This window comes from Mus musculus, chromosome 12 (assembly GCF_000001635.26).
Source record: "Mus musculus strain C57BL/6J chromosome 12, GRCm38.p6 C57BL/6J".
Lineage (NCBI taxonomy): Eukaryota > Metazoa > Chordata > Mammalia > Rodentia > Muridae > Mus > Mus musculus.
Window position 1 is genome coordinate 10452501 of NC_000078.6, and position 23105 is coordinate 10475605.

A 23105-nucleotide genomic window follows, 5' to 3' on the forward strand; every position below is an offset into this window, starting at 1 on the left:
TTCCTTGGGTGGGGTTCTTTGCAGCCTGCCTCTTCTCTAACTCAATCAAATTTCACCATCCCTTTTCACTTCAGCCAAGCATAAGACTCTAACACAATTTCTAGTTCACATCTAAGCCCCTGGCAATCAGGCTCAGGTACTGGGCAGCAGTAAAGGACTCAGCCAAGGAACAAGGCTGGCAACTCATTTTCAAGTTTCCTCTCTTGCTCCTGAGACCAGCCTCTTTACCCCAACAAAGCTTTGCTCTGTCTCATTCCACTATGTATCTTTTCTCAGTTATGAGGTAATGAGCTTGGGAGCCACTGGCTCAGAGTGACTTTGGTGGACACTGAGTTTCCAGGATCCTGGTTTCTTGGTTAAGCCTACCTGATCCAAGAAATAGATTCCACCAGTCTCAAAGATATAGCTGTCTCTTGTGAGGCTATGCCGGGGCATAGCAAACACAGAAGTGGATGCTCACAGTGAGCTATTGGATGGATCACAGGGCCCCCCAATGGAGGAGCTAGAGAAAGTACCAAAGGAGCTAAAGGGGTCTGCAACCCTATAGGTGGAACAACAGTATGAACTAACCAGTACTCCTGGAGCTCGTGTCTCTAGCTGCATATGTATCAGAAGATGGCCTAGTTGGCCATCATTGGGAAGAAAGACTCCTTGGTCCTGCAAACTTTATATGCCCCAGTACAGAGGAATGCCAGGGCCAAGAAGTGGGAGTGGGTGGGTAAGGGAGTAAGGGGGGAGGGTATGGGGGACTTTTGGGATAGCATTTGAAATGTAAATGAAGAAAATACCTAATTTTTAAAAAAGTAAAAAAAATATTTGAAAAAGCCCTGTTTATCAAGGCAATGTAGTATTTCATCGTTGCCTGGTCCCTCAAGCAAGTCCTTTTTCTAAGGTTAAGCATTTAGACTAAAAGCCCCATTCCTTCCTGGGCTTGAACAAACTGTTGAGGGGCTTATTTAACATATCAAAGCTGACCTGGTCTCCAGTTCTCCCAGCATCCCTCAGTCCCTACCTGTCACTTATGCTTTCCCTTTTATCCATAATAAAGTTTCTCCCCCACTATACCTAGAAGCAGTCATATCCATTCTTTCTTTCTTCCTATCTTTCTTTCTTCCTATCTTTCTTTCTTTCTTTCTTTCTTTCTTTCTTTCTTTCTTTCTTTCTTTCTTTCTTTCTTTCTTTCTTTCTTCTTTCTTCCTTCCTTCCTTCCTTCCTTCCTTCCTTCCTTCCTTCCTTCCTTCCTTTCTTTCTTTCTTTTTTTCGTTTGCTTATTTTTTTTTATTCAAAATGGGCAAATGTGCCAATACAAAGAAGACAAACAGACATCTGGAAGCACACCCTTTTCTTAAATAAACATGACAATACAACTAAAATTGTCTCTTTAAAAGAAGAATATGATCTTTTATGAAGATAACTGGCAAATGAGCCATATAAAAAGAAGAAAGGGAGAGTTGTTTTTGAGAGTGTCACTGATATAACACAAGGACCTGAGGATGTGGTTTAGGTCTTAGGGTAGACCTGAGGCTATAAGAGTAAGGCAGAACTTCAAGAAGGAAGAGGCAAACACCAGTGGCATCTTTAGAGCACTTTATTAAGTCTCTCTTATGCAACATTCACAGAACGTCCTAGAACGGTGCTTGCCCTTCAGGATTTGAAATTTTTTGATATGAATATTTGTGTGTTAACCTTTGATTGCTAAGGTTTCCCCTAATCTGCAGGGTCACGAGAATTGATGGGTTCCAGAAAAAGCAACGAGTATTGGGCAGCTTTCAAAGAATTGATAGAAATATGGGACCTAATTTATCTCAAAGATAAGATGACAAGATAACCAATCTCCATGCCAATTTTGACTTCTTCTGGGAAGTCTTCAGAAATCCTTTCTTAAGTGACTTCTAATAGCAGTCATTATTGTATTAAGTACTTCTTAAGGATATTTTTATTTGTAAGAATTCTTTTTTTCTCAGAGTGGGACAGGGTGGGGACAGGAAGAAGGAGAGGAGAGGGGAGGGGGAGGGGGGAGGGAGAGGGAAAGGGAAAGGGAGGGAAGAGGGGAAGGGAGGGGAGGGAAAAGGGGAGGGAAGAGGGGAGAGGAGGGAAGAGGGGAGGGGAAAGGGGAGGGGAGGGGAGGAGGACTCCAGGTTAATATTACTTCCAGAAATAACAGACACAATTAACTGTATTTTTATATAAATCATATCAGTTGGTGGTTTCTCTCAGTGCAAGGAAGAACATTCTAGATTAGTACATGTCTATAAACAAGACAGAAAAGGCAAATGGACACAAACAATAAATATTACTGTAGTAATTGTATTCTATAGACTGAGAAAATCAAAATTTGAGTATATAAAGTAATATACTACATACACACTATGTAATGAATTTAGTCAGCGTAAATGTGTGGTGAATGACTTTGAGTAAACTACAAGGAGACGTTAAGCACCTACACAATTCTTTCCAGAAGGAACCCACATTTCTGAAGCAGTCCACAATGTTGGCATACAAACTCAACAGGGTGAACATTTTGTATTCCAAGGGACATTTCAGGAAAACTCACAGCCGAGGGAAAGAGCTTTTTATTGACTTAAACTTGGTGAAGGTTTTGGCACTGCCATTTGGCACAGCGCTTTTTAAGAGATAAGAAAAAGGAAATAAAAGGTCGAGAGCAGCTGTTGCACTCTCAGGTGTAAATGTTGGTTTGTAGTATCTGCTAGGCAGAGGTGAAGCATCTTGGTGGAATAAAACCTTTTAGGATGGACAGATGACTTGGTGGGTTAAGAGCGTGCACTGCTCTTGTAAATGACCAATGCTCAGTTCTTAAATCCTATGGGAGTTGGCTGAGAGACAACTATTATAATTCCAGTTCTTGGAGATTTGATGTCCCTGGCCTCCATGGGACACCTGTACTCACATATACACACTCACACACATAAACATAATTAAAAATCAAAAAGTAAATCAAAACAACTTCCTTTTCTGAGCAGATTAACAGAGCAGCACAATGTGAGAGGTTTCACTTTTATTCTGAAGTATGTATGCTTACTGATTTCTAGTTCATGAGAATTCTCACAAATTAACTTTGTAGAACCTCCCAAGATCTTGCTGTCACCTGGGAGACTAGACTTGAAGACATGAGCCTATGGGTGACATTTCATACTCAAACCATAGCACGTAGACCATACTTACAGACATATGCATATAGCAAAAAGAAAGAGAGATGATTTGTAACATAACAAAAATAAATTATTAGGGTGGGTGTAATAACAGAAGAGAATTAAATAAAACCTATGATAGTTGAAAAGTAGAATTTCTGAATAGTGAGCTAAAATGAAATAAAAGAATAAGAGCTATAAAATATTTTTTGATGAGTTCTCTTGGAAAAAAGTCAGATGGCTTTTCCTTGGGGGCAGGGTTAAACATCTATTGGCTGTTTAAGAAGAGGGATATTGCTTGTAGCTTTCTCCACTGACTTTTTCTAGTTTTGCTCTCGAAGTAGTGGTAGCTGCCATCAAACACTTATGCTGCTGCTGTGTGTATATATGTATTTTGTGTGTGTGTGTGTGTGTGTGTGTGTGTTTGTATTCATGTATGTATATAAAATTTACTTCTTGCAGCAACTCTTCAAACATTTAGTTAAGGTGGATGGTATTCTGCAGAATCAGCCTGAAGATCACACAATCTTGTGGTGAGATTCAGACTCGTGAGCATTGGCTCCACACTCTTTGGTTCCAATACATTTTCTCAAGGAAGACAAATGAAAACAACCCTGGTATATTCTAAAATTTAAACAATTTGACCATTGACTGATAATCCTCTACACGGGGAGGGAGCTCCTGAAAGCTTTAAAGAATCCCAAGTCTGTCTCCCAAACAATGGTTCAAGCATGTGATGTTTTTAATGTCTTCCAGATCATTAAGCAAAAAAAGCAAAGATGTATCCTCTTTTTAAAAAAAAATCATTAGTACAGCAGTTTTCAACAGGGGGTGATTTTTGTACCCTGGGGACATTAGGTAATGTCTGGAGACATTTTTGTTTGTCACAAGAAGGACCACTACTGAAATCTAATGGGAGAGAAGCCAGGAAGCCAAATACCCTGCAATGGATAGGGACAGCCCCCACAGCAAAAAATCCTCCAGTAACCAAATGTCAGTAGTGCTGACTTTAATTTGGGGTTGAGAAACCCCAAATTAAAATAATCTGTTTGAGTTTTAATGTTTTCCTTTTTATTTTAAGTCATGGAACTTCGTGCAGAGGATGAGAAGAGGGTGGAAGTATGGTGGGGTGGGGGGAGAGCCATGCAGAACACGTTCTGGGTTCCAAACAATTACAAAACCAAAGTCCCCTCAGAGTTCAAGTGAGCCCACAGGAAGGACTCAACAGGGCCCTTTGTAACCTGGCACTTCTAGCTGCCCCTGTACACAGGGTTTCTTCCTGCAGATCTGTCCTTTCTGCACTTTTTCCATGATAGGTTTTCTTGGAACTGACAATCCCATTGCATTTCTGTATAGGTTCTTCTGGCAACTGAGATTTGAATATAAGCAATTCTTACTATTGTACTTTGGCCACGTATGATAAGCATAGAACGAAGCTAGGATTCCACACCTTGCACATTCGCCCTCAGTCTTCCTAGCCTTAGTAGCCCTTCTGGATGCTCTATTTATCTGATGCTCAAGGATACTGGATGACTTCAAAAGGTATAGAATGGAAATTAGACAAAGCTAAATTTAATCTCATCACATCTGTTTTTTGTCTACTGCCTGCCTTTGGGAACTCCAATGAATACATTAGTCAACACCCATTAAATAATAAATAGGTAAATAAATAAATAAATAAATAAATAAATGCCAAGTTTGTGGCAAGGTAATTGTATGTGTTGGGGATGGGGTACACATGTGTGTCGCTATGGCAACACGTGTACACAAAAGCATGGAAGGTAGAAACTAATCACAGGTGCTATTCTGGAGATGTGGACCTCTTTTTTGAGATAGAATCTCTCTCCTTGGAGCTTTCCAGGTAGACTATGTTGGCTGGCTGGCCTGTATATAGATGCCCAGTGCTAGAATTATAAGTGTGCACTACACTGGCATATTATTTTTTGCAAGTTTGAGGGAATCCAAGTCATGGTGTCATGTTTGTATGATAAGCACAATAAGAAGCTATCCTCCCAACACATGACAAAGTTTAAGTAAGATAAATACCTTTAAAACTTATTTCATGATTTACAAAGAATTGCTCAAATGGATTAAACTTCTCAGCAGAGAGCTGGCAAAGGGGTGGTGTGTGTGTGTGTGTGTGTGTGTGTGTGTGTGTGTGTGTATGTGACTACACAACAGTGCATGAGTAGAGGTCAGAGGACAACTTGCATGTGTGCATATGCATGTGTTAGGTTAAAACAGCTATCTATATTTATATTTATTCATGCTATCGAAAAAAATCCATTTTAGGTGCCATGGAGCAGAGGGCCTGCCCTTTTTCAATTAAAGAACAGGACTGTTTAGTGAAGTTTGTTTGTTTAAACAGTTTTTCTCTCTGTCCCTCTCTTTTTTGGCCTGGTGGGTGGCTAAAGAGAGCAAAATAACTTGTTCTTCAAACAAACAAATGCAAGAAATACTTGATGTTGCTTGACAGAACTTGTTAAACAATGACCAGGTCTAGTTGTTGATGGCCTTTGCATCCAATGGAGTGTGAGTGGCGCCTTCAGCCTGTCCTGACAGATGAGAATTTGTAAAGTGGAAAACATCAGGCTGACCTCTGCTCTGTTTTGCAAACTCAAGAAGACACTGAATGTGAGAGTCTTTGGCTTCCAGGAGGCTGAATTCAGCTTCAGGGCATTGTCTTTAAAGTCTCTTAGAGAGGTAACAATTTCATGATTTGTTATGTGTTTTTCCCACTTTGTTGGTGTCATAGAATACATAGAGACAAGGGTGAGTTGGAATATAGAACAAATCATTATATTTAAACTTCTTTGGCCTTTGCCTCCACATGCCTCTGTCTCTTGTAGCTTGCCATACTGTGTCACCTTAGATTTCAGACCAGTATTTTGTGTGAGACTGTAGACTTGTGGTTCACAATGTATCCTCAGAATTTCACTATTTTGCAAGCCATGTATATTATATGCTACATGTTCAGTAAATAAGATAGAAGGTAGGGGAGGGACATAGACCTTGGGAAAAATACATTAGCAGAATATGAGTTCCTATGTCAATTTAATGAAAGTTTGGGTGATTTTTATCAATTGACCCATAGCCTTTGCTCATTAGTGATAGCCCTATGTCTCACTGGATCTGTCTGGTCCAACATGGTATTCCCAATCACTGCTTCAGAAAACTGTTTTTCTGTATAATAAGTTGAATATATGGTTTCTAATTTGTCTTTCTCCCTGGCTATTTCCTCAAAGTACTGTGTGGTGTTCAACAGCCCACCAAAATGGTATCTCAAAAGTTAGATAACTTTTCTAAGTTTCAGATTATACAATGAAGACTAGACATAAAGTATTGTCATGGATTGAATACAAGATGTGCTATCTCTGGGTCGAGGGATTTCAAATATAACTGATTTTGATGGGCATAAACCTGCAACCCAAGAGTTTCCTCTTCTACCAAATGTCACAGTTCCATCGTTGGACAGCTCGTAATATATTGTAGGTTCTCAGATGACACAGTAGTAAATTATAAATTCATTTAAATGAAGCACTGAGGCCTATATAATTTCTTAAATTTAGACTAGACTTAAGAAAAATTCCAAAGACCTGCATATAATTTGTTATGGTTTGGGTGTGAAATATGCCCAGAATTTCACATATTTAAACAGTTGGTCCCTGAAAAGTGGCACTCTTTTGGTATGCTGCAGAATAGTTTAGACACAGGACCTAGCTGGTTGACATAGCATCATAGCAGTAGGCCTTGAGGATCCTGGGTCATCATCTGTATTGCCTATGTAGCTCCCTGTTTTGTGATCTGGGTTGCCATTAAGACACCTCATTCTCTGCAGCCATCATGCCTTCTATGTCATAATAAAATGGCATTCTATGAATTATTAGCCAAAGTAAATGTTTCCTTCTTCAAGTTTATTCTGTCAGATTATTTCATCTTTTAATTAATACATTGTTCAGTATACTAGAACTTTGCTTTTTTATTATTATTTGTTTCAATGCTGGTCTTAGGACACCTAAGGGAAGTCATCTCCCACTGGTCCACATTCCTAGCCCTAGAAGTCTCTCTCTAAATCACTTATGAATCCAATATGGCTGCAGGATGGGGCCTTATAGGAGAGAACTCTGCTCCATGGAGCCATAGTGGCTGAGCATTTGTTAAGGTGATGCTAATACAGTGACCCTGGGAGGGAGGGAGACAAATCTAGCCACTCTTTTTTCCATTAATTAATTTATTTATTCACTTTATATCCATCCCTACTGAAGTACTCCTCTCCTTCCAGTGCCCCTTACAGGGTCCCTATTCCCACTCCCCCCCACTTCACCTTTGAGAAGGGGGAGATTCCTCCCAGAAACCAACCCTCTCTGGCACTTCAAGTCACATCAGGACTACACTCATCGTCTCCTACCAGAAAAGACAGCCCAGTTAGGGGATCAGGATCCACAGGCAGGCAACAGTCAGGGTAAGCCTCTGATCCTATTGTTGGGGTACCTACATGAAGAGCAAGTTGCACATCTGCAATGTATATGGGGGGGGAGGGAGGAGTGTTAGGTCCAGCCATTGAATGCTCTTTCTTTGATTGGTGGTTCAGTCTCTGGGAGCTCCCAAGAGTCCAGGTTAGCTGACTCTGTTGTTCTTCTTGTAGAGTCCCTACAGCCTCCAGGTTCTAATCCTTCCCCCAATTCTTCCACAGGACTTTCTGAACTCAGGCTAAGGTTTGGCTGTGGATCTCTGCATCTGTTTTGGTCAGTTGCTCGGTGGATCCTCTCAGAGGACAGTTATGGTAGGTTCCTGTCTGTGAAACCAGGCTGATACATACTTAAAGGTTTTAAAAAAAATGAGAAAATGGTGTCAGGGCATGACATTATTGATGGTGCCTTATTATGCTTGCAGACAGGAGCCTAGCATGGCTGTCCTCTGAGAGGTTCTACTAACAGCTGACTGAGACAGATGCAGATATTTACAGGCAACCACTGGATACACGGAAGGGTTAGGAGAAGGACTGGAAGAGCTGAAATGAATGGCAACCCTATAGGAAGAACAACAGTATCCATTAACCCCTCAGAGCTCCCAGAAACTAGGCTACCAACTGAAAAACATGCATAGGCTGGTCTGTGGCTCCCAGCAAATATGTAGCAGAGGACTGCCTTGTCTGGCCTCAGTGGGAGAGGATGTACCTAATCCTGTAGAGATTGATGTGCCAAGAAAGGGGGATAAAGGAGGTGAAGTGACCGTTTGGGTAAAGACAGTAGGTAAATGGGTGGGGAAGCACCCTCTCTGAGGCAAAGGGGAGGGGTATGGGATGAAGAACTCTGAGAGGGGGGGCCCAGGAAGGGGGACAACATATTGTATGTAAATAAATAAAATAATTTAATATAAATAAATAAATGAATGAAATGGGAAAATGAAAAGGGCAATTTCAAGCCGGCCACAATTGCCGAGAGTTTTCACAATTCCTGTGGCTGGTGTTCAATCCTATGGTGACATCTAGTGCATGGGATGCTGAGATGTGCAGTCTAGCTCTGTGCTCAGGGAGCACAGCAGAGTGGGCTTGTCTGCTTGGCAAGTGGTCCTCACTGCAATGATCAAATTTCTGCCACAGGCAAAACACAATGGGATGATTTTTAGGTTATCAGTGGTTTTCTAGGGACAATGTGGATGGTGGTTAAGGTGGTGTGGTAGCAGTGGTTACAGGAAATAGAGAGTGAATAAAGCAAATCAGAAGCCCAGCTCTGTCCTTTTCTCCAGTGTCTAATCATCAGATGGGGAGTAAGCCGAGCTCCCCAGCTTTTTAATGTTATACATTAAAAGCAACTCAGTGAACCTGGGTACCACCATTGCAAGGAGGCACGGGACCGAAGCTGTATCTTCTATTGAGGCAGTCTCAGCCATGCCGAGACTCCATGAGAGAGAGCTGTGGTTAGCAAATTCAGGCTATTTCTCAGGTTGCTGGAAATTTCACAAGAGTCGGGCACTTTACAGATACCTGTTCTAAAACAGGACTTATGACACACCATAAACTTCTAGTGCTCCTTTGCAAGCCACTTGTGAAATACCGAAAAGGTAGAGTCCAAGTTCAAAAGGAACATTTTAATTCGGCAACTGGAAAACAGTCAAGTGAAAACCAGCAATCAGCTAATGATTTCACAAAGAATCCATATAAACAGAGCGGATGCACTTCAACAAAAATCTGCGTGCTCTCGCATATTTTTTGGCTTTCTCTCCTATTTTCATTCTAAAACCAAGATGTAAGTGGAAAATATTATTAGCATCTGGGTAAGGCCCCTTGCCAGTCTTGAAAACCATCATCAATCACTGAGTTTCTCACCCCCAGGTTTTGATGAAGAGTGACTCATCACCACGAAGCCATCCGAGAGGTAGCTGGATTCTGAATTCTCCAGCTTTCCTTGCTTCACAAATTCTTTACTTGTGGAACATAAGACGCCTTTAAGTGAATGTGCATGTGTTTATGAAAGAGAAGTGAAGTAAGCAAAATGTACTGTAACGAGAAGTGGTATTTATGTTTAGGATTTCCTGTCCTTTGCAGTGTAGGGTTTAGTTTTTAAGCACATTTTGCCCAAGGGGAAGAAGGCCTCCAGACCAGTGCTGGGGTCCATTCCCAGTGGCTAGTACTTTACAGTGTACTGGTAAGCACACAAGGTCACACAGTCTCCTGTTCTCTTCATCCAGAATATTCTCAATGGGATGAGAGCATTAGGGGGAGACACGGAAGGGGTTCAGGGGAACCAAGGGGAGACAGCTTAACTCTCTTCCCTTTCTCAGAAGGAACATTCCAGCTTAATTCTTCATCTGTCACAGCCCATGTCAACTAAATTTGACTTTAATTCATGTCAGCTGGTACTGAAGATTTTCTTTAAAAGAAAAGAATCAGACAACAAAATACCTAGAAAAAAAAGAGTTTTTCTTTTTTTTAATGCAAAATTCTTCAGTTTTGTCTTAAAAACTGTGGAAATAGGAAAACAAAATTATTGCCAATAAAATCAACTCAGAGCCTGTGATCTCTTCCTTTTAGCTTTGTAGTCTCTTTCAGGAAGAGCCATGCTTTCCTCTGAAGGCCATCAACTCTTCCCAGAAATGTTGTAGTGGATGGTGGGCTTATGAGCAAATGGGTGAACTTCTCTACACTTGTATTCAAAAGGACAGAATGGTGCAGCTCAGTTTCCATACATGTGAGGAGACAGGCAGGCACCTCCTGTTCTTCTGCCGCCCGGCCCATGGAATTGCTGGCTTCTATGGTCTTTGGCTCAGGTGACTGGTGATTCCTTTAGCTCCCAGGGTACACTCACAAAGGCTCACACAGGCTGCTTCCTGTCCTGTGAAGAGGTGAGCAGTCTGTCTTGCTCTCTGGGGTCAGCAGCTGCAGGAAGAATAAATGAAAACTCTCCCCGTTGTCATCAGGTCTCAGTCACTGCCAAGGAACAATTGATCCCTGCAACTGCAAGCAGAGGAAGAGGCTTTCCAAGGACAGCAGAGGAAGTAGACTAAGGGAATCATCAGCCTCCCTGGGGACCGGGAGTTGTCTAGCAGCAAACAGTAACAGCAGCAAGGCTGCAAACACAGCAGCTTAGAGAAGAGCAGAATGTCCTGGTACAGCCCAACAGGGATGGGGGCGGGGGGGTCTGGGAATTCCCAGCTTATGACTCTACACTTAGTAGGGCTCTTTCTGAATGTGTTGCCTAAGTGTTAACAATGTCAGAAAAATTCTAATGCTGACAAAATCCATTCTTCCTTAAAACAATAAATACTCACATAAACAATCTCTGAGGTGGGTAGTTAGAGCTGGTCTTTACTGGACAGTGTTGGAAGATGGGAGTTCGTGAAAGGACTCTGCAGAGAATTTGCCTAGACCTCATAACAAGCTGACCTCACTCTCATGAAAAATAGAAGGCATTCAATGATCAAAAGAAAAAAAATTTCATGAACTATTGACCAAATTTATTAGCAAAAGAATAATTTTTAGAAAATACTAAATCATTTGTTTCAAACAAAAAGAAAAGCAGTTACTAAAGGACAGGATAAAGCTGAACATGATGTAGTATTGTGAAAGATAATGGCAAAGTCTGGCCATCTGTCAAAATCCCATCAACCAGAAATCATCAGTAGTATTTGGGACCACTGACATTGGAGCATGGTTTAATTACAATGCAATGAAAACAGAGAAGGAGCTAAGGAAATTGAGAGGCAGACAACGACATTCTAAGGCTTCCTTCATATTGAGAGGGGGACATGCCATTTTTAACTTGTTAGAAAGTTATAAATTTTAAGTTTTCATATATTCATGGTTATCAGTAACTCTTTTTATTTTAAAAAAGATTAAAAACAAGACTCTAAAACAATTATAGTAAAGGTTAATATAGTTTCTGAGTCTTGGAGTACCAGAGTGGCTGTGATATTTTCTACAACTAAAGGAGTATGCACACCAATGATCTGGAGCTATCTGATGACTTTTCTTAAATGTATACTTCTTTATAAAAATATGCTTGCCACATTTAAAATACAAGAGTAAGGAATGTGGAAGAAGGACTGAAAGGAAGAAGATAAGGAATGGCATAGAGGACAAAAATCTCAAGAAGACAAAGATTCCCAAAGGAAAACAATGTTCTTGTGGAGAAGTTATTTGACGGGAGCAAATCTCTCTGAAAACCAGTCAATAAAGAGAGTTCTTAGAACAAAAACATGTAATATATAGAGTAAAAATGGCTAATTTTCTACAAATAGGAAGAAGGGAAATGTTTGAAGTAACATAAAAGACAAAGAGCTGAAGCTATGAGGAATCTGGAATCTTGGTAGTTTTTTCAAGTCTCTGGGTGACTGCCACAGGAATCCTCAGCAGATATACTACTGTACTATATGACTGGAGTTCATGATATACTGTGTTCTTGAAAATCGTTAACCACGTAGATTTCACATGTTCTCAGCAGCAGCAACAAAGGAAGCACTATTTGGGTGGGTTTGCCTCTCAGGGCTGTTTTGCTGGGTTGTTTCCCAGTGTGGTGATGTTGAAGTGGCTGGAGGTTTAAATGGTCTCGCACTAGGTCAAGAAAGAAGGTCATGGAGGTTCCATCCTCATGTATGAATTCCCACTACCTTGGTAGGTCAGAGCTGATAGTATTGAACTTGTACATTGTAATAAAAGAAGAGGCTAGCTCCTCCCCAGGCTTTTGCTTCCTGTCTCACTTTCTGATCATATCTGTACAGGCTTCTACCATTGTATAGCCATTAGGCATAAGGGCAGAGTCTACCAGATAACCATTTCCATGTACATCCAGAACTGTGAGCTAAATTCACTATTTGTCCTAAAAATACTCAGGTCCAAATATTTTGGGATAGGAACACAAAAATAGGCTAAGTGGTTAAGTATGTGAGATAAATGCTATATAATAACTCAACTCACCCAATCTACAACATATACATGTTTTAAACAATTTATTACATAGATGATATATATCTTTTATTTGTTAATTTAAAACAAAGATGGTACAAAGGAAGATACGAAGGAAGGGAGGAAAGGAGGGAGAAAGGGAGGAAGAAAGGAAGGAAGGGAGAAGGAAGGAAGGAAGGAAGGAAGGAAGGAAGGAAGGAAGGAAGGAAGGAAGGAAGGAAGGAAGGGAAAAAGTTTCAGCATTCAGAATCTAGGCTCTTAGAATTTCTGAAATATTTGTCAATGAAATGTGATGCACATATAACTATGTAAATTGAGGCTTCTCAGCCATATCAAGTCTCACTTAGAATGCAGATATAAGTCTTTTTAATATCTTCATTTTCTTTATGATGTCTCAAGCTAAAATATTTCTCTTGTGTTTCATTAACATCTACAGTCTCTTGGGTGAGTATTATTTAGCTAAAATTCTAGTACCCAGGCTAGGCAGCCCATAAAGGAATTATCCTAACCATTCTAAAATGGCATGTGATCCCTCGGCTAAGGCAAGTGGTACATACAAGAAAGGATACAACCTGCTTTTCTTTGGTTTACTCTTCATACTACATGGAAACTCTTAGTCTGGAAAACACACTTAGATGGTTCAGGATGACCTTCAAGACAATAATAGATTTTAAAATAGAATTAGTGATATGAAATGTGATAAACAGTAGCAGTATAGGAGGTGGATTGTCATAAAAATTCATGAAGTATAGTTGTAAAAGGACACAGAACATTTCACAGAGTGCAGCTACCATACACCTGATCAGATAACCAGACATCTGCCGGACATTTCACATCTGGTTTACATCTCCCTCCTGAGATTTTCTTCTTCAGGTGGCCAGGGTTTATTTGGAAGATAACTGTAATTGGGGAATTATTAGAGGATTAATATTATTGTGTTCTCCATAGGGTTTCTGTAAAGTGTAGGCTGGAGGGAGAATCTCATCTGTAATGGGCACAGGAAAACCGAGGAATCCTTCTAAGTTTCTCTGGATACTGAGGAATCAAAATGAGAAAAGGGAAACTTCTGAAGGGAAGAATTTTCATTAACTTTTTATTTATTTGTTTTCTATGTGTATGTTTGTGTGTGTGTCATTTCATACATATGGAAAAAGAACAACTGTAAGATCTGGAATGAAAAATGGATCATCAAGTCTGAGTACAACCTTTCTGCCTGCTGGGCAATCTCTTTGGCAACCACTTCACTCTTGATTTTGTAGCAATTCTACCTCAATAGCAACGTAGATAAGAATCCTTTTCTCCTAAATGATATTTAATCTGTTACATTTCATAATTGAGTTTATATTGCCCATCTTTGGAGACATAGATTGTTTAGTTTTGTTTGTTCTTGGGAGATACATAGTCAGGAAAATTATTTTTTAATTCAAATTTGATATACCTTAAGATACACTTAAATTTATTTACCCTCTATATGCTATGATCAGAAAAATAACTTTATTACATCTACTAATGTGTAATTTTAAAAACACTTTCTTAGTACAGTAACTCTGTCAGCTCCAGGATACTCTATAGGGTAAGCAAGAAAGACAAATCTTTCATTAGCTTTAATAGGTAGGGAAACTGAGGATCACAAAGATTGCTTAGAGTAAACATCTTGGGTGCAATTGGAACAGGCACTTGAGGTCATTATAAAGAGGGCATATTCTTTATTTAGCATTCTTGCTTTGTAGACAGAGCTTGGGAATGGAAATCTAGGCAAAGAAATTCCTAAAATGGAGATCTGAACAGACAGTGGCATCTCTTGCCTGATTGGGTACATTAAGAGGACTGACATCTTAAGGTGTCAAACACCTTAATGTAGTCAAACACCTTAAGTTTGACTACCATTCAAGTAAGGGAAATTTGAGTATGTGCACATGCAAGCTTATATGCTTGTAATTATGCCAGACACCTTCCTGGAGCTAAATCGTTCATCATTTTGATCTCTCTGGGAAAGAAACATGGACAGAACACTTTAAAGAGGAGGAAACTGAGAACCCAGAATGGAAAGCCACACCTCTTGCAAAGGGTACACAGGTGTGAATGACAGAGCTGCCCTTTAAGAACCTGTTCTGTCCTCATCTGAAGCTTGGAGTCATCCTACTCATGGACTTAAGAGAAAAATCAAGGTAAAGGCAAAATCCTAGGTTCTTCTGTGCTAAGACACTAGCCTTGGACTTGACTTTATTTTTCCAGGTTGAAAGGGACATGAATAGATCTGAAAGGGATGGACAAATAATTATGAGTAAGGGGAAAATGTGTATAGTTATGTCAGATGAAAATGGATACTTGTATCTATTTCTCTACTTAAGCCCACTGTAGGCAGGTTGTTCAACATTATCCTTTTAGAGCCAAGATATCACTCTTTTCAGATGAACTTTCACACATTTTCTTATTTCTGTACATGCCCATGGGATTTAAAAATCACCCCTTTCTTGTTGAAAATTGCCAAAAAGAAAGACATAGAGTGTGTTCTTACTTTTTATTTGAGAATTAGCTTGGAACTAAAGTGAATGAACAGTGAAATGCACTTACTTCACGTGAACTCTGGACAAAACAGCAAGAACCCAGACAAGCTCACTGGATCCATCTTCTACACCAGAAAGACTGGATTAAATGGATTGAGACTTTCTTTATTATAGTTTTCTCAAGCAAAAGTGATCTTATTCATCTCTTCACCCCACTGGGCATCTGTGGAAATGCCTTCATATGTCCCAGTTATCTCAACAGAAGTATGCTAGTGTTATCCTGAGAATAGAAGTGGGGGATATTGATGAACACTCATCGGTGAACTGGCTGATCCTTTGCAACAAAGAACAATCGAGTCTGAAATATCTACATTTAATATAAACTGACTTCATTTTTTACTGAAGGAGAGAAAAAAACAGAGGTTAGTTCTTGGGATATACTGATATACTGATAGGACACAGATGTTCCATCTCAGTGACCTTCTAGTATGGTGAAGCAAAGATATCAGATGAGATGACCAGGATAATACCAGACCCAAAAAATGCAATATGAATCTCACCATGTGCACTTCAGTTTGACCTTTGATCAAGCTCCACGTGTTTCTCCAATACAATAAATAAAGTCTAAGTGGACAAAATCACATTACTTTGGTTCAATCCATAGTTAACAATGTATGGCCATTTACGAAGCATATGACCATTTATGATGCATTCCCGAGCAATAAGTCTCCATACAATCAAAACCTTAAAAGATAATAGCATTCTGACTATTGACCTCTCAGCCATAGCTTACTGCAGGAAGTTAACTTCTCTGAGCAGATGGTCTAACTACCGACTCAAGAAATGATATTTTAGTATTAAACTGAACGTTACTCTCATTGGGGAAAAATAATCTCTTTTAAAATGTCTACTCTTTGAGAGTCAAAGGCAAAGATCTAATTATTTCTCCTGATCTCCTTCAGCTTAGAAAGATGTTTCAGGATTTATGCTTATCTGTATCTGGGCTGAGAGGTGTAAGGTGTAGGGTGTAGGGAAAATTCTAACTCCTCGCGAGCAATAAACCTAAGTGTTAATGTATGAGGCTAGCTCGCAGAACCTTTTTCGATATACCCTTTAAGAGCCTGTTTGACTGATGGTTCAGGAGCTAGAAGAGTCTGCCCAAGCATCACTTGGAATAATTTGGATGCATTCTTTATAAACGTATCTTCTCATTTTCCCCTTTCTACCTTTCTGTCATAGACTGGGGGAGAGAGAGAGAGACAGAGACAGAGACAGAGAGACAGAGACAGAGAGAGACAGAGAGAGACAGAGAGAGGCAGAGAGAGGCAGAGAGAGGCAGAGAGTGAGAGACAGACAGACAGAGAAACAAGAGAGTGGGAAGGAGGACGGGAGAGAAGGAGAGAGAGCGGGAGAGAGGGAGGGGAGATTTAAGTTTAGACTACACATATGGAACAAAACAAAACATGATATTTGTCTTTCAGAGTCTAGCTCATTTTGTTTATATAACAATCTCTATTTCCTTAATTTTTTTCTGCAGATGTCAGGACTTCATTCTTCTTTATGGGAAAGTAAAATCCTACCATGTATACATGTCATATTTCCTTGTCTACCCCTCCAATGATAGGCACTGAAGCTGGCTTCATTCTCTGCAGTTGTGAATGGAGTTGCAGCAAACACGAATATGCAAGTATCTCTGCAGTATGTTGACTCAGGTTCTTCCAAGTATATACACAAAAACTGTGTAGTAGATCATATGGCAGCTCTAATTTTCATTTTTGACATGTCTCCAAACTGACTGCTAGAGGGGCCGCACAAGTTTATATCCCTACCAGCAACGAATCAGGGTTCTTCTTTCCCTACACCCCTACCAGCAGTATTATCAATAATTATTTTCTTGACAATAACCATTATGATTGGGGTGGGATGAAATTTGAAGGTAGTTTTAGTTTTTATTTCCTTGATGGCAACGGATGTTGAAAACATTTTCATTGGCCATTCCCAGTTTAACAAGTTTAATTAATTTGGATCAAATGTTCTGCCATGCCAGTGAGCAAGAGCTTGGGTTAGACCCAGAAACTGAATGCATCTCACAGTCAACACCATCGCTGGGGCACATTTGGATGGCCAGAGGTTTCAACAGCAAGGAAAGAACCAGAGGGTGGATGTCATTCACCTCTTCCAAGCTCTGCCCCTGATTTGGACTCCTCTGGTGCCAGCTCAAAACTAGATAGCTCACATTTACTGAGAAGATGGTTGTGGGTAGGGATGGGTTTCTCCAGGGGTCATATTCAGTCAGTCTGAGAGGCAGCAAAGGGACAGTTCATGTGTTTATCATTTTGGACCAGCTCTCCCTCTCCATCTCAGGAAGGCTGTCTCTGACGCTCTTCTGGTGTCTTCTGGGTTTTAATGTGGTTCTGAAAAAATACTTCAAAGATTTCAGAAAGTGGAGCACATTGCAGAACTGGGAGATGGATCAGACCAGATGAGCAGAGGTGTAGTTTACTTAGAGAATGGCAAGCAGGCCAGAGAGGTGAGCCATTTTGTATGTACAGGAATGGGAGTTATTTTTAAAAGTAAGTTGCAGGAAGATGGTACAAAGTGTTGATTTCCTGACAATGAAAGTGGGCTTGGAATCACCTTATCCACACTCATTCTTTTGTTAAATGCTGAGATTCTTGACAACACATCTGTCCTCTTACCATCCCACAGGTTTCCATCATGGCTGAAGCACACAAGGGCACAGAACATACTTCTTTACCTTTAGACAGAGGTGCTCTGGAGAACACCCTCAGCCAGCTGCAGGCTCTTTATCAGCTGGGTTCCATGTGAAGACGGCATAAGAACATGCCTCAGGCCAGCTATAGGAGCCAAGAAGCAGGTGAGATGACTGGATCCCACATTTCTGCTCCACTGTTGTGGCTCTAAAGTTTTCATCACTCTCCCTAAAATACAGCTTCCAGCGTGAACCAAGGAACAATTGCTAACACTTCCAGGCAGGCCCACACCCAGATGAGGTGGCTACTGCCATCTGTAGTCTATTTCTAAAACAGTATTGGTGCCATTTTCACCAGATCTGAATCCACATAGAGTCCTGATGATTTTCTTAGGATAGAATCACTGGGAGTTTTGTTAGGGAATATGGCTCGACCAGAGTGGGCAAGGGAGGCCAATCTGAGGTACCATGAATATATACAAAGAAATAAAGATACTTAATTAACTCTTTTGGTAAAGAAGTGGGTTACTTTACTCAGAGTCATAGAGCCATCACCTTTAAATAGGGACCATAAACTTAACATGTAAGGAAATTGTAAGAATTAGATAAGTTCACTTATGCAAACAATGACCTAAGAATGTGCAAAGGGCACAAGGTGCCTTCCATTAACCAATTCAGTTGAATAGTTGACAACCGAATAGAATGTCCAGGCAGATCTGCCTAAGATCATCCCCAACCTCTTTGAACGTCAGGTTGACCCCCTGCATCCCTCATTAGGATACAGGGCCCCTTGCATTCTTCTGTTTTACAGAGTTTTTAGCTTTTAACACAGTGTTTGCATCCAGCAAACTACAAAATGATACTTCAAATCATGATTTGTTTGCTTTTCTTCCTAAATATCTCCTATCTATAAGGCAAGAATGTTCTCATGGTTAACTACCCTAGTTTTGTATTTTAAGAAGAAAAATAACTTGAGATTCTATGAGTATCCTTCTCATTGAGTCTCTGATAGTTTCCAGTAACCCTGCCTGTGCCTAACATCTGGCACCTGACCCCTCCCCACAACCAGGAGACAATTTCCCCACCCTGACGATTCCTGTCTGGTCTTGCAAAATGTGCTTCTGTTCCTTTTACAAGAACATGTTGATCCAACATTCCTGGAGATATCAACTCTCAGAACTAGGGGAAAAAAACAAACTCAAGAGACTTTATCTCTGGCTATTTAATTTTTGTAGGTCACAGATAACTTATGAATGTCATGTAACCTTTTAGGGCTCCACCTGGGAAGTTGGATCACCCTGTACAGCTCTTCCCAGGATCTTTGAGTATTCCAGGTGCTTTGAAAGCACTCATCGAGGCACCCAGAATAAAAACTTTCCATGCAGGTTAAGAAATGAAAGCCTAGAGATAAGGTTTTAATGGTGACACTGTAAATCTGTGAAGAAACCTACATTATCTTTGACAATTTTGCCACACTTGACTCCTGCATGAGGCAAAGAATTTCTTACTCATTTCCTTATGATTTCACTGAAGTTATGTTCAATTGCTGTTGCTATTACTATAACTATCTGAAATATATAGAGTCTACACTGTTCAACTCCCTTAAAATTCAGTAGCAAAGAAGCCATTCTGGTTAAATATGGACATGGTGGTTCAGATCTATTTACTCTCATCCCCATTACATGTCAGGCAGAGTGAAATAGGTGTAGAAAGCAGCTGGGCAAAGAACTGCAGGAGCAATGCAAATGACTCCTACATGGGAGGTTTGAGAAAAGTCTGATGCACCTTGAATGGCATAGTGGAAAAGGCAAATTATAATGTTTCTGTGTGGGAAGATCATTGCAGTGTGACTGCCGACACAGTTTGAACATAAACAGGGTGGGGCTTCAATGATTGGCATACAATAATGACACCAGATACCTGAGTCACCGAAACCAATACATCTGTTACCATGGTTAACACTACCATCAACACTTCAGTTGATTCCCTGCCACATACATGTATATGGAAAACTCATTTCTTATGCAAGATCCCAAGGCATCTTGAATCATCATTAAATCGGCAGAAAGTTCTCTGAGTGTAAAAAGCACTGAATTATGCTTTCTTTGGATAAGGAAAGTTAGCTTAACATTCAAAAAGGTAGCCTTTGCTTCAGATGGCCTGGGTTCCGATTCTAGATCTGCATTTACTGATTATCATTGCCTAGCATTTAATCTAAGCAGCAGTGTTCCAAAGGAGTCTCAACAAATACATACAAAATGAAATTTAGGAATCACTTGGGTGTAATCTCCTACCCAGCCTCCCTATTTTTAGGATTGGTTAGTGCCCCTCCCCATCACTACCAACCCCTTACCACTCTTATAGTCACTGAGACCAAATACCTCTGAAAAACAACTGGAGGGAGGATATTATTTTAATTTTTGCGCAGGTTTCAGAAGGTCAAGTCTGTGGCCACTTGATTCTGTGTCTCTGGAACAACTGTAATTCTGAACAGTATGCAGAACAAGCTGCTCCTGAGAGCAGAAAAAAATGCAGAGAAAATAAAAGTGTCAGTCCTCAGGTGGCTTTCTTCTTCCTATTCTCCTTCTCTTCAGTGTGTACCCTGTGTCAATGGTGGTGTTGAAAGCCTTTGGAGTCACTCTACTCCCTATCTCTTTATCTCTCTAGAAATAGCCATCATAGACACAGACAGAGGCTACCTCATGACTACAAATTCAATTGGCATTGAATATTGACTGTTATATTTCGTTTAAAAATAAATAGAAATAACTTCAAGGCTTGAAATGATCTTGAAGTTCTTTATGGATCTCTAGATAACCGGTATATTTAAAATATCATATAGATTGAGCTGACTGCAATAGTCCTTTTGACACTTTTTGTCACTATAAATCAGTATGTTTTTTTCTAGAGGCCACTGTGTTCAGAGGGAGTCATCATTAGCCCAAGTGGAGAGAACCATACTGACAGCCCCGGAATAATACAAAGAACCAGAAGAGAGAGATTCAAAGTAAGCCCCAAACCGCTTTACTCTGACCACATTTTTTTTTCTAGCTTCTGTCTTTACGAATATCTTGGCAGACCTCATTCCAGTACCACTCATTCCCAAACTCTGGACATTGAGAATTAGTGAGCTGCAACCCCATACGCAGTGTTATTTCATGCCATTAAGTTTTGTAGCAACTGATTGAACATTTATGGAGAACCAAAATAGACCTTTAAGTCTCACTTGAAAACCTCTTCCTTTGTCTATACCTACAAATTAATTGAGAAAGAAAAACACAGGGTCTACTTAAAATTATTACTTCTCTTTAGATACTTTTCCCTCAAGGGCAAGGGAAAATAAACCCTTATTTTGTATTATACGATGATACTCAGTTCCTCAACCAGGAAACATACAGAATTCTGCTTACTTTAAATGTAATGAAATTGATTTGTGATTTACCATAGGGAAGAGCTAATCTCTAGGACCCAGTGAAATGTATAACTCATGTGCCCAAGCAGAGGAGCACTGAGTTTTCTTATCTTCAGCCAGGCAAGGGATGGGGCTTGGTGACCATGGTACCCACTCTCCCACAGCCTTTTTTCCATGTATCACAGAGAAGATTCTGATGATAATTGTGCCCTGCATTCTTCTTCAGACCCCTTCCCAGTTTGACAAATCCCAAGGAGGCAGCATCTAAGCAGCACAGGAAATGCAAGCCATCTGTACCAGAGCCTGGGAACACACTTTCCCCAGTCCCCTTGCTGGTGTGGTCCTGGCATGGGGCTGGGCCTCTGGAGAAGAGAATTAAAGAAACAAGTCCAGGGGAGAACATGGGATTCCACTTCCATTCATCTTCCTTATTTTGCAAACACCGCATTCTGCAAATCCCATGCCAGTAAAGCTCTTGGATCAGCCTTCAAATTCTTCTGGATCCTTCAGGGAGGAGATGTCAGGACTGGCCAAGAATCTAAGTGGAAACTGATGACAGAAGCTGACATTAATCAGCTACACAGTATGTTCTTCCCAGCAGGTTTCTTCCAATAAATCAAAGGCCAGCAAATCCAAGGGGTGTTTAGTCATGAGAGAGCAACTGTTTGCTGTTCTCTTCTCTTGCTAAAGATGATGAATTTACTGTTTAATTGAATCCAACACTGGTGGCCGTGGGAGTGTTTGCTGTAGGTGTGGGATGCACTTACCATATAGAGTCACATTTCCTCATAGGCACCCTGGGCTGCACAGCCTCAGTGTTTACATCGATGTTTCCTTGCCAAAGGAGACACCTCTCCACCTAGTGATCAGAAACAGACTCACTCACTTGAGTTGAAAGTTGAGGCTATTTTGATGACCAAATAATTCCTTTTATTTTCTGTAAGAACTATTTAAGATATATAAATACAAGGATGCATTAATGTCCGCTTTAAAATTTAACAGACACCAACAACTTTCAATATCAATATGTAAGAAGGCAAAAATTCTGGATTCAAAGAGTAGCGTAAACTTGGGTCTAAAGCTGGATCTCTCTAGGGACATAGCCTGTGATTAACTGCGTTAGTTTGTTTATCTGGGGGCAGCTGAAATCTGTGTCTGTAATTTGTGATTAGGATTAATGAAGAGACTGCATGGGAAGGAAGCTTTGGCATTTCATGGGTACTATGGCCCATTTGTATGTCTCCTTTTGTCTTGCATGCCCCCGTGTTTAATAGGTTTTTTTTTTTTTTTTTTTTGGTTTTTTTGTTGTTGTTGTTGTTTTGTTTTTGTTTTTGGTTTTTTTTTTTTGCTGTTGAATTTTTATTTAGTTCTTTGCATATTCTAGATACTAACCCACTATCATACGTATTAACTGGTGAGTCTTTTTTCCATTCTTTTTTCTGTTTTGTTTTTGTTTTTGTTTTTTGAGACAGGGTTTCTCTGTATAGCTCTGGTTGTCCTGGATCTAACTTTGTAGACCAGGCTGGCCTTGAACTTAGAAATCCGCCTGCCTCTGCCCCACGAGAGCTTGGATTAAAAGCTTGGGCCACCATAGCCGGCTTCTTTTTCCCATTCTTTAGGCTGCCTTTTCTCCTAGTCCTCTGCTTTTCAGAAATGTATCAGTTTCCTGAGAACCTACTACTCAATTGGTCATAACACCTGTGCTACTGGTTCCCATTCAGAAAGCCTTTTGCTGTGTCTAGGAATTAGAGCATAGCCCAAACTTTTCCCTCTAGAAGATTCCAGCTTCTAGCCCTTATGTTAAAGCTCATAATCCATGCAGAGTTGAGTTCTGTGCAGGGTGAGGAGCCTGTTTCATTCTTCAACACAGTTTGACCAGCACTGAAGAGTACAGTCAGATACTTTTAAAACTTTCAATATA

The 23105-nt window shown here is 40.3% G+C and overlaps 1 long non-coding RNA gene across 1 annotated transcript in view; it reads left to right on the forward strand.

The window, feature by feature from the left end:
• The window catches only part of Gm38407 (predicted gene, 38407), an 84916-nt gene that overhangs the window by 6113 nt on the left and 55698 nt on the right, over positions 1-23105 (forward strand). Inside the window, exons 2-6 of the long non-coding RNA NR_110487.1 lie at positions 14549-14720; positions 15083-15481; positions 16597-16757; positions 17769-17937; positions 20681-20779. This is a non-coding gene — a long non-coding RNA (predicted gene, 38407). The remainder of the gene's footprint in view (positions 1-14548; positions 14721-15082; positions 15482-16596; positions 16758-17768; positions 17938-20680; positions 20780-23105) is intronic.